General features: G+C 36.7%; 1 long non-coding RNA gene across 1 annotated transcript; it reads left to right on the top strand.

Annotated features, from left to right (window-relative positions):
• Window positions 1–11,370: 11,370 nt before the first annotated feature.
• On the top strand, window positions 11,371–12,570 carry LOC144248040 (uncharacterized). Its single transcript, XR_013341495.1, has 2 exons — window positions 11,371–12,015; window positions 12,172–12,570. It is a non-coding gene; the product is annotated as an uncharacterized LOC144248040 (long non-coding RNA).
• The last annotated feature ends 267 nt before the right edge of the window (window positions 12,571–12,837 follow it).

A 12,837-nucleotide genomic window follows, 5' to 3' on the forward strand; every position in this document is an offset into this window, starting at 1 on the left:
TAACTCTTTTTACTTTCAGGAATTTCAATAAAATCTTGCATCATTAAATTTGTTATGATCCTCTTCTTCAAATTTGGAGGCAAAAACTTTTTTACTTCCATTAGAGTTTGTATGAAAAGCTTTCAATTAAATTAATTTCAGTCATCCAGGAGCTTTGTTTGTCATATTGAACCATTTGATATTTACTTTTTCTTGATTATTCATTATTTATTATCATTATTTCTTATTATTTATTATTTCTTGATAAGTCTCAAATATTCAGACTTGAATGTCTAAATATTTGAGACCTGGAGCTCTCATACTGAGTATGTGATGGGGTTGTGAAATGTCCTTGAGTATGTTTTCTTTTGGTAGGGAAGATGGGTTCCTTGAGGCTAGAGGTTATTAAGATTTTGTGATCTCCTGGAAAAGTATTGAAAAACCTCTAATAAACTCCAAACAATTATAAAATGAAAAGTGTTTTATAGAGAAAAATTAAATTATTCAATTTTTACCAGTGATCATTCTTTATAATTTCCTCCTGTATATTTTAATGCACATGATAAGCACAAGACCCTTAACTGTCCTGTTGTGTCTTGAATGTGGTGGTAAATCAGAGACATTGAAAGATATTCCATGAGAAAGCTTAAATAGTACTTAACAAAACCCTTCCTTACTGAGGTTTAGGAGGGGCATGTGTGTGTGTTTTTATTATTAATAACTCTGCAGTATCTCTATCTTTGCTTTAATTTCTCTGGAACCAGGGTAGCTCCTGGTAGTTCTGTGGATTTTATTGTCACTTTTGAGAGAAAACCTGGGATAAAATAGCCTTGCTGCATAGTTCTTTTCAAGGAGATAATTTGGTTTGTCACCAAACCAAAGTGAAAAATTACAGTCTCAACACCATGAGGATGATGATTTTCTGTCCCAGAACTGGACATATGCATCTGCCAATAAATGCTATTGAACAGTAAAATGAAGGTAAAAATATTTTATTTAATTTGAGAAATAGTAACAATTCTTCTTCTGGTGTGTTCACATTATCCAAGACATAATTTTAAGGTGCTCTATGCTAGCATGCAACATTACCACAGGATTCTAACAAACCACCAAAGATATTAATTGCTCAGTTTCAGAAAGATGGCTTAAATAAGGTAGCTATAGCAGCTTCCTTGCTCTGCAAAATTTCAGCTGTGATTCTTATACTCCTCTGTTTATTCCCAGGTCTAAAACCTCTTCCAGTGCTCCTGGAAACCCTGTATACTCTCCTATGGTGCAGTGGGATCTCTTCTTAAGCATTGTGTATCTCTTCTGGGAAAGGCACTTGTTTCTCCCATGAGACCTATTGTTCAGGAGCAGCCAGCCAGAATTCCCTGGACCACAGTTATTAACATTTTCACCTTCATCTGCTATTCATAGAAATCTTTGGAAAGACTCTTGACTACCTCATGTAAATTAATGGCATATGGATTGTGTAATTTGGTAATTTGACAACAGTGCACAGCATTGAGATTTGTAATCCTGTCAGAACTGTAGAGGATCATACATTGAAAAGATGCATCTTTTGGGTTTTTTTGGTTTGGTTTTTTTTTTTTTTTTTTCAAAAATTAAGAAACTGGAACTTGTCAGATATTAAGCTTGCCTTAAATAAATAAAGATAATATATTGATTATAGACTAAGAAGATGATTAGAAGATATAGTAAAAGCTAATCCACTTTCTCTCATAGATGAAATCTGTGACACAGTTTATGACACTTTCACATTTGGAAAAAAAATGAATGCAACTCTTTAACTCAGCTTCAAAAAAACAAGTCTGTATGGCCACTTGCACTTCCTTAAGATGCTACAGACCTCTTTTTTGGTCCCTGGCATATTTCATAGATAAAGTCTCTCTTGAAACATTGTGTAACTGTAATTTAACCTCTGTGATGCATATGTTGATTTTCAACAGTGAAAGAAGACTCTCTGCAATTACATTTTCCACAGATAAAACATTAAAACTATCCTGCAAGTTGTTTTCTACCTATTCAATAATTATCTGGCTATATTAAGATGTTGGTGTTAGAAAAAGTCCTTATAAATCAGACATCCAGACTATAATAGAAACATCCTTGTATTGGACGTTTCTACTATAGTCTGTGAACTGGTTAGTGAATTTAAAAATCCGCACTACTGGGCAACTGATGAGACTTATCAAAAATCCCTTTTTAAACTCTTTGTGATCATGGTCTCTACCCAGGTGCTATAACAATTCTGTTCAAAGGTGTTATTTTTTAAGCCTTTATTCCCACGAGGTGTCATGTAGTTGCTGAAGGACTGTTTTCAAGTTTAATCCCTCACCATAGAAAGCATTGCCATTCTTATATCTGGTATTCAGAACAGATTAGACAGTCTGCTTTTCAAAAATCTTCCAAAAAAGAGGGAAATGACCAAGGATAGAATTTGCAGGATTAAGGGAAAATATAAGGAAAACCTGAAAAGGATTAACAGACTTTATTATATATTAACATTGGGTCATTTCATGTGTTCACTTGTTGTTGGGTTGTGTTTTTACGTTTTCCCCCTTAATGGTTGTTTCTGTCCCCCCTTTTATGTAGAATGGTCCTTCCCTCCTCCTCCTCCTTCCTCTCCGCCTGTCAATCCTCCCTCCCTCCACCCACTCCCTGTGAAATCCTGCTGAGTCATTCCCCTGACCCCACCCCGGAGCCCATCTGTCACTCGGAGGCCGCTCCCTTCCACCTAGAAAGTTCCATCCGGGGCCTCGAGTGATAGGCTGGTCTCCGGGATCCCCTCCTCCCCCCTCTCTCCATTGGATACTTTCCCGTATGTCACCCCGATTGCCACACCCAGTTATTGTTCCATTGGTTCACTGTTATCCCCACCCTACACTGTGCTCGGGGCCTTTTGGAGGCATCTCCCCCTAAGTTGAGATAACTCTTCAAAGCATGCCAATAAACTTGGACAATAGATCTCTCCAGAAGGACAACTCCGTGTTTTCTGTCATAGTTGCAACATGTCTCCTCGGGCCTGGTCAATCCAAACCCAGAAGCCACCGTCCCTGTCATCCGTGGCCTATAAGTGTTGGGCAAGCCAGACTGAGGGACAGGCACCGGAACAACTTGTGTTTGCAAGTGTAAATAAAAATGGTAGGGTGTTCATTTATTCAGGTTTGTAGATTTTTAAAGGAATGAAATGTAATCAGCATTTTACAGTACAGCATTACAAAGACTTTGAATTAATGTTCAGTACACACAGAATACATCTGGAGACTTTGTAAGCCTCATCCAAAGTAATTTTGAGTAGTTACAGAGAAAATAAAACTTTCCAAAAGTTTTTATATTGGCTTTGTTTAGAAAATGAAATTACCAAGAAATGGTAAGAGAATGTGGTGCAGTGGGATATGTAATTTACATTTATACTTTTTTCTAGAAGCATTTACCAAAAAAGGTTGCTAACAAAAAAGCAGCTAAAATTTTGATTGTCTCAAGTGGTTTTCAAATAAAATACAGATTACAAACTTGAAGTTGCCCACTTGTTAAGGTAAATACAATATTAAATAATTGAAGATTAATGTCCCCACAGTCTTTTGATAACTTGTTCTTTTAACTAGGCAAGACAGTATTTGTTTTCTTTTTCTACTTTCACTTAAAGATTTTTTCACAAGAACAGGATAAAGTGGAATTACTTATGGGGTAGTTAAAAATCAAGATAATTACAGTTTAGAGAAAGCAAAAATGTATTAATGTGATTCATGCAGTAGTATTACTTGCTTTGTCAGAAAATATAGTGCTTCCATTAGAATTAATAATATCACTGACATGAATGACAGTGATAGCAGACAGTAGAATAAATATTGGGTGCTAGACATTAGTTTCGACTTACTCTCTTCTGGTTGCTTTCCTTGGTGCGCTCTGGTGATTCAGGACAGACACCAATAATTGTAGCACCAAAGCTGGAAAGGGGGAAACTCTTACTGCTCTTAGAAGTATCTGGCTGAGCTGGAGTTCAGTTTCTCTAATTTTACTATTCCTATCCAAACTAATTTCCAATATTAAAGAGTTTTTAATTTTTTTTTCTATCCTGAGATCACATTTAGAAATACACTTTCTCTCTTTAATCTTTAGAGTATTTACAACTTTTGTGCGTCAGTATTTTTATTTGTAAAGGTTTTAATATTAATGCCAGAGGAAAACAATTATTTGGTTCTTTCTTGCCTTGAGTAGTCTTTTGTTCACTTTAAGAAAAATTTATTTTCCTCCTCTGTCTGTAATAGAACAGCACTGAACTTTCTTTTTTTGCCCATTGAAGATAAAAATTCACCTAATAGATTTTTCTCTTCCTTTGGACCATGTCTCTCTATGGACTTTCAATGTTGATTTTTTATGAATAAAAACGAATTCCTTCAGCTTTCTATGATCCTGTGTGTTTTTACATTCTTTCTTTCATACAAACTACTTCTATATAGGGCCAAAAAAACCCAACAAAAAAGAGGTGGCAATAATCTCTAGGTAAAAAGATCAATACAAACTATACATGTAATTTTCATATCCTTTTGACTAAGAATCTATTCAGACATGACCTTGACTCTCAGCAGCAAAAAATTTTGGACAAAACCATACCCGCCCTCTGCTGCTTTGTGTTCTGGATCCATTATGGCTGTACTTGCTTGAAGTCTCAATAAAAAATTATCATTATAAGGAACTCTTGGGGTTGAATCTGAGATAAATCTACTCTTGCTTTGAATTCCAGAAATTCTTCATGTAGTATGTTAGCCAAGACAGCAGCTGTTGCATTACCTCCTTTATATTAAGTATAACTTTCGGTTTCCAAAAAATTTCCTGTAATACCAAGGAAAGAAAAGCTATTAAAATATAAACTGTCTTGTATTTTGAACATTATATTTCAGTAATTCATTATGCCTTCAAAGTATGGAAGGAGAAATATTACTCCTGTTCCATTTTTATTTTTAGTTTACAAGACAACAGGTTATTAAAAATCACAAATTAAATCCTTAGTTTTTTGAAAATCAAATAACTGCACATAGAAAATATTTACAATAATAAGCTTCTTGAGTCGATACAAAAATTTTGTCTGAAATGCAAAGGTCTACTTTTCTCACATTAAAACACATTTCATTACTATCATCCTGACACAACAAATGACAGCTTCTATTCAGAGATCTAAAGCTGACTGACCAAATCAGCTGTCTGAACAATCCTATTCACAGCAAAATCATTCCATTACTGCACATGACAACTCTTCAAACAATCAGTCATTATGAGCCCAAACAATCCATATGTGGAGGTGATGGACAGCATAAAAGCGCAATTATATGAAATAAATGGAAATATAATAATAGCTTTTGAAACAAAATGACAATTTTTAGTTGAACATATTTGTTTGAAAAAGTTTTTCTACATTCTTGAGGGACTTGCACAAAAAGGAACAAGCAGTAGAGAAGCTACATTAACTAGTGGATTAAGGTCACAAATAGATATATGCTTTAAGCCTTCTCAATCAAGTGAATCTAATAAATAGATATATAAATGACGTCTTGTAGCTGAGAGAATGCACATATTAATAGGGTACCTCTCCTGTCAATTTTTGTTCAATAGAACTGACAATTAAACAATTTCTGCTTTGTAAATTTCATAAAGAACTTGCTGCAGACAACTGCTAATGGAAATTACATATGAATATATGAAACTTGAATGACAACAGATACTTCTTTATAATAGTTCTTGACATTTTTTCATCCCTAATTTCTCTTGCCTGGTACTAAGGCTATGTTTATATTTCTGAACTGATTTTGTAAATTAATGCTTCATATGCAAATCAAAATCTGATATATTTTTCTTCCATTTTAGTGAGAGTAATATCTCAACTGCAGAGTAACTTATTTTATCATGTTTAGGAATGCACTTGTTACATATCAGATGTAGGAAGCAACGTTTACAGTACAGAGTAAAAACAAGATTTTAAAAAAGTATATATTTCTTCTTCTTCTTCTTCTTCTTCTTCTTCTTCTTCTGCTGCTGCTGCTGCTGCTGCTGCTGCTGCTGCTGCTGCTGTTGCTGCTGCTGTTGCTGCTACTTCTTCTTCTATGTCTTCTTCTTCTCCATACTAAATTCTCTTACATCATTTGCTGAATCCCCTCCTAAACTATGTATAAAAATATTAGCAACTCAAAGTTCATTGTTTTCTCTGACAAGTCATCCTGGTTCAAGCAGTATCCAGTAAGGGGAATGACCAGGACCCAGAGGTTATTTTATGCCACCGTACATAATTTTCAGGGGACAGGGAAATGTTGCATTCCCTTCTGGGTTGAGTATCATGGAAGAGGGAACAGTCGTAGAATTTCCATGGAGGAAGGAACAGTCAGGGAATTTCTGAGGAGGGGAACCATGACATGTAAATCATTAATCTCTTTTCTTGTACACTGTGTCATTACTGTCGTTGCTGTTACTGTTAATTTTCTTAACTCGTTGCTCTTTCCAGTAAATTGTTATCTCAGTCCATTATATTTCCCTTTTGTGAGTCCCATCCTCCCTCCCAGCCCACCATTGGGGGAAGGGGATGGGAGAATGGAGAATGAGCAAATGGTGCATGGTTTTGAGTGTTTCAGAGGGAATGCTAAATTGGGGACTACCATTCCTAAATCATGACACAAGTGGAAACACTTAAGAACACTCAGATTTCATCTTTTTTGCCTAACAGACCAATTTCTCCCCAAAACAAGTCCAATAAGGTCAGTTCAGTACTGCTTTTCTGAAATGCTTTCATTCTCACAGAAGAGGACAAGCATTGACATTACCATGGTCAGGGGTGATGAACAATTTTCCATCAAAACTGTCTTTCTAAGGTCTTTAAAAAAATGAACTGTTCATGTGAGACAGAATAACAGCGCATGCACACACATAAATAAAAAAAATTCAAAATAACATTTTTTTTTGTGTTTGAAAGTCAGTTTCTCGTTGAACTTTCAGACTTAATTGCATCAAAAAAGTATTTGCCTTACATGCTTGAGAAAGCTTATCCAAATCGAGTGTGTAAATAAAAGGGATATACCGAACATGTCAAAGTAAGATATGAATAAATGACCATCATGTCCCATCCCATTACAAGACAAGAATATCTTACATTGAAACAACTCTGGAGAAAGTATGCGAGCACAGGCAGCTGTTATTAAATAAGTAATTCACTGTAGGGGTTTTTTTTACAGTTTCTGTAGTCTTGTGCATGTTAAATGCTAAAGGTGTTAAAATGCATTAGCCCCAGTGTAGACACATATTCAGAATTAAGATGTCCCTAATTTAATTAATTCACTTTGAAGTCTTAAGTAGACTACATTGAATTAAAGGCATTGAAAATCTGAATACAAGGATCAATGCATGGTTTTAATTAATTTAATTAATCCACTTTAAAAGTTACTTCAGATTAACTTTCTTAAGTGTTTCTGCATTGACAAATTCAATAGGTCTTGAGTCTTTAGATGGAAGCTTATGATTAATTAGGAAATTATCTGTTCGTTCCTTTGCAACCTAAAGAGCTCATGGCATAAGATGTAGCTGTTCTGAAACCAATGCAAAACATAGAGAATAAAAGCACAGAACTTTTTAGACTCTGGAACTTCATTTTCTCTAAAGCTTTTCCAATCATTGAAAAGTGGGCAGTAAATTTATTTGACAATTAAAAACTAATCTATCAGTAGTTAGAATGTTGCAAGTCATTCAAATACTTTATTATATCATCTTTTAAAATGGGCTGTGTTTCACGTGAATAAAAGGCAATATATGATCTTTTTCATAATTATTTTCTTTTGAGCAAATTAGATTGTTTCTTAGTTCAGGGTGACAATGAATATTTTAATAATTAAATATAGTGTCAATATAAACATAAAGTGGTCTTTTATATTATTTTTTTTCAAGTACACAAGGACTTATTGTAACATTTCACATGACTAAACTGGAATAAAATTTGTGTTACTGAATTAGTGTCACATGATGTCCTGGGTTGTAAAATAAGCTTGTATTCTATTTGCCATCTGTTGAAGGCAAACCTGTCGGACAGGTTTTGTTATCTCTCTCAGAGACAATGGTTTGCCCCGTAAAGGCAATGGTTTGTTTATACACTATTGACTGACTCCCTGCCGGGCTGGTAAGTGAGGGGGGTCCCGCCCAGAGGGGGAAGCCAAGCACTCTATTATGGTATAAAGGGGTAGCTTTTAGGGAGAGAAGCAGCTCGCTTTTTCTCTCTTCGCGGGATTCCCGGAGAAGCAGCTCTCTTCGGCGGCACTCGCAGCGAAGCAGCCGGCGCGCGCTGAGCCGACGGCGGCGGAGCTCAGAGGCAACCCCGGCGCAGAGGAAGACCGGCCCCACTGCCACCAGATCTTCAGAGGAAAACTATACCCTTCTAAAGATCACCACTGCAGCTACAATTCATCAGCCACTGCAAGGGAAGCAATTGTCCCAGCAGAACTGATACTGGCACCCCTCAGGTTCTGGACTTTTTTTTTCTTTCACTGGTTTTGTTTGTACCGATTGCATTTGCCTTTTTAAATTGTTGTCTAGTCTTCTCCTAGTAAAGAATTGTTACTCCCACTCCCATATCTTTGCCTGAGAGCCTTTTATTTTAAAGATCCTGGTAATTCAGAGGGAGGGGGGTTTGCCGTTCTCCATTGCACAGGAGGCTTTGCCTTCTTTCACAGACTCCTGTCTTGTCAAACCAAGACACATGAGTAGCAGAAGAATCCAGGATGATGTTTCTTTTCAGGCTTTTGTTCCACCACAATTTAAAGGAAACATATTTTACCCTTATTTGTATATATTTGAAAGGCCTCATAATTTAGGTGACAGAGATGAACCTTGAGTCAAACTATATATAAAACCCGTATTGTTAGCATCTGTTTCCCTTATGCCAAAGTAAGTCTCCAAAGCAATGTTTTAATGGAATTCAGAGAGATGTTAATCAGTTTTTCTTGTAGGATCTCCTTTTCTGTTGTTTACATAATCATAAAGTTATCAAATCTTGACCTTAAATAGTGATCCTGAAAACATCTAAAAGAATGTTCTTAAACAAAGAACATTTTCCATTGGTTGGCTTTATAGCATGGAGGCAGCACCTGTTGGAAAATGTCATTTCCAGAGAGATAATAGGCATCACTGTTAAAAGAGATAGCTAGGTCAAATTCATGCTCTGTACATGTATTATTCTTCATTATTATTAATGGCCAGGTTGAAATATAAATGAAATATAAAATATGCTTAATATGCTTACTAAATTTGAAGTTGAAACAAACCTGGAGAAAGCTGCAGGTGTGGAGGAGAAGATTAGAATTCAAAGCCATCTGGATAGTTTGGGAAATGGCCTGAAAAACTGGATGAATGTACAAAGTACTTTACACAGCAATAATTAATAGCACATATACAGAAATGGGAGCAACAGCTTGAGCAATCGTTATTTGAAAAAACATCAGAAAATTAAGATGTCACAAGGAGGTGAATAGATGCCAGCTATATTGAAAGAGGCACAAAGATTGTATTATGAAAAAAATAACAAAAAGATACTTGACAAGAAATTTGAAATAAAACTCCAATGAAAAAGAGATGTATGTAGAGCCCTTCTACAGACACTGCCTGCCTTCAGAAAAGCCTAGAAGGTCTCACCTTTGCAGATCTCTCATCCTGACCTGAGTCTGCATCAGGGCCATACATAGCAGAGCAACATTTACTGTTGAGTACAATGGCTTTTGGCCTGCACTGGATTGGTAAGGCTTTCCTGATAACACTACTGAAAATACGGGGGACATTGAACAAGAAGAGATTTGAATATTACTTGGAAAATGTCCAAAGACCTCACTAAAATGTATCAGGGCTTGAGAGCACATCAAGAAAAATTAAATTTGTTACAAGAAAAAAACTACTACAGAGGGGATGAAACAGTCTCCAAGCATGAAATAAGCTGATGCAAAAGGGAAGGAAAAGGTCTATCTTACCTATCTGCCTTAACTAGATACATGATATAATGGACTTCTGTTGCAACAAAACAAAGTCAAGTAAAATACTAGGAAAAAAATATTAGTGAAACACGGAAGATGCCTGGTGACAGGGCAGTCACATGTCCATTGCTAGTCATCCTAAGAAAAGGATAGGAAAGCATCTGCAAGTATGGATAATGCCTCATACAGTATGGGGGAGGGAGTAATGCTGTCTCACTGGAATGGGAGAAAAGAGTAATGCAGTCCACTTGCAATTTTCCATGTAATTTACTGGAATTTGCTGACATTTCCTCTGAAGCATACAGCAAAATGTTTATGTTATTAAGTTTTTAAAAAGAATATTTGTTTCATTCAAGAGTGGTATGCAGAATTTTCATAATTTTTAATTTTTTTTTTCATTTCTGTATATTATAGATACTTGGAAGATACTCTTCACGTTTTTTTCTTTTATATCCAGTGAAAATATTGATGTAACATAAAAGGGTTTTTTCAACAGAGCCTTGCATTATAAAGACAAAGTTTTTTCCAGGGTCTTTTTTAAAATTTTTAGATTAATTCAACAGAAAGACATAAACTTGTAAATGAAAGCACAACATTAAGAGACCTGTTTCAGGAGTAAGGATGTTTTCCATTTTTCTTACTTTTTCTTCCATTTCTCATTTAGATAATTTAGATAACACATTATCAGCTTTATTTACAAAATCCTGAAGCCATTGAAATAATTTTTCATTTCCAAAGTATCAGTGTTTGGAATGATTTAGTTATGGATTAAGTATTTGAAGATATATTACTGTCATTTTCTTGTGTTTGGATTGCCTTGTTTGACTCTGTCGTCTTTTAAATTAATGTATAAAAGTAACAGAAACCTCTTTTATACAAATGCCCATTTTGTTCAAATAATTAAAATGCTTATAAATCAAGATTATATTGTATTGAGAAATTGGGTTTTATGAATAGACAGATAAATGATTTAAAATACTTCTGCCTGAATTAACTTTATTTCATAAGTCATAATTTGAAAAATCATTTTCTTTTATTAAAAAATATTATTATAGAGGAAATAAAAAACATGTAGAAAATTAACAAATGCAGTTATAGATCACCTGAAATGAGTATAGTTTCCTGAAAAGTATAAAACACTGAAGTTGTGTCTGGGAGCTCTGAAGAGATTAACTTCTATTTCCTTGGATTTAAACCACAAGGTGCTTATTACATAGGAACCCCTAATGACATGATGGAACATTATTTCTTTTGAAATTTCTCTTGTAATTTGAGATTACATTGTCATCTATTGAAAAGGTATTGTCGTGGTTTGACACGGAAAGATAATTTTTTCCGGAAGGAAGAGGTCAATTTAGATATTGACCAATTGAAAGTAGACACGCCTCTGAGAACACAGAGGGGTTGCAAGCAGAATTCCCAGGGGAACTCGCTCTCTTTGGTTCCGGTCAGCGTGCAGTGCAGACCTTCCCCCGCCCAGCCACGAGCTGGGTGGGGGAGGGGAAGCCCCCATGGCCTGAGAAAGGTAGGCCGAAAGCCCCAAGGGTGGTGAAAGGACTGGAACCGGGCTGGCCCCTGCAGATGGAAGGGTGGAAGAAATCTGGGATGTCTCCATTTCCCCCCCCAGAGTTCCTCTCCCGAGAGGGAGAGAGAAAGCTGCAAGGAAGGAGGAGCGGGGGGAGCTGCTGCAAGGTGCCCAGTTGTGTGGGAGTTGCTGGATGTCCGGGCATCAAGCCATCCTGGGAGTTCGGACTTTTAACCCTTCCTTGAGAAATGAAAGCTTTGTGAATTTTCCTTTCCCCTCCTCGGTTTGAAAGAGAGGAAGAGGGACACCTTGGACCCTGGGATGGGATGTTAAAAGGAAGAATTCTAAATGAGAGAGAGACAAGGAGTAGCTTTTAGCTGGACTTTTCCGTGTTGGCCACAACCTGAACCAAATCTTCTCCGTCAAGAGGGACTGTGTTTTGGGAGGATGCCAGTGAGTCAAGAGACCTGCTTCAGCTGAGAAAAAGACAAAAGTGGAGTGAACAGAGAAAAGGTTAGGGGGTTTGTGGTGGCGCCCCCTTGCCCTGGAAAGGAAAAGAGAAGAGAAGAAGATCTCTGTTCTTGAGCCCTCGGCCCCAGGGGAAAATGGGGGGGGACTGTGGTCCTAAACAATGAAAAACTGAACTGTTGTTTTCTCCCCTCTTGGCAGGGCATCCTTGAAAGGAAAAATCCTAAAGGCAGTGACCATCCATGCATTGGTGGTGAGAGCACTGTGCATGGAAAGGAGAAGGGTCACCATGGCAAACTTTTTCTCTGGGCGGTGCCATGTGTGACATGGAAACACAGGATATGGAGCTGTGTTTCTTGGGGGGTCTGTGGCACAGGAGAGACTCTGTTCCCTCGATGGACTGAGTATCGGTTGCTTGGAGGGTGGAAACCTGATTGGGGTCCAGATTGTGTCTCACTGTGGTTTGTTGGAGTTGGGTGGTGGGGGGAGGAATGTTTTGCAAGGTTTTCATTTGGATCTTTGTTTTTTTTTTTTCCCTTCTTTAGTTTTCTCTTTTCTTTTGTAGTGGTAGTTTAATAAAGTTTTTTTTCCTGTTATCAAGCTTGGGCCTGCTTTGCTCTATTCTAGATTCCACTTCACAGCATTCAAGGTAGGGATCACATTTTCATGGGGGCACTGGCATTGTGCCAGTGTCAAACCATGACAGGTATATTGGATCTGAAGATTAGAAACACACAATTATAAGGCACTCCTCCAGAATACTTATACGTTCAGTTTAGCGTTAATGCAGATAAGTTTGAATACCAATCTGAGTCATAGAATCTCTAATACTGTCTATGCTCTTTGTTTTCATCTAACCCAAGATGC

The sequence above is a fragment of the Lonchura striata genome, chromosome 1, assembly GCF_046129695.1.
Source record: "Lonchura striata isolate bLonStr1 chromosome 1, bLonStr1.mat, whole genome shotgun sequence".
NCBI classification, from domain to species: Eukaryota; Metazoa; Chordata; class Aves; order Passeriformes; family Estrildidae; genus Lonchura; species Lonchura striata.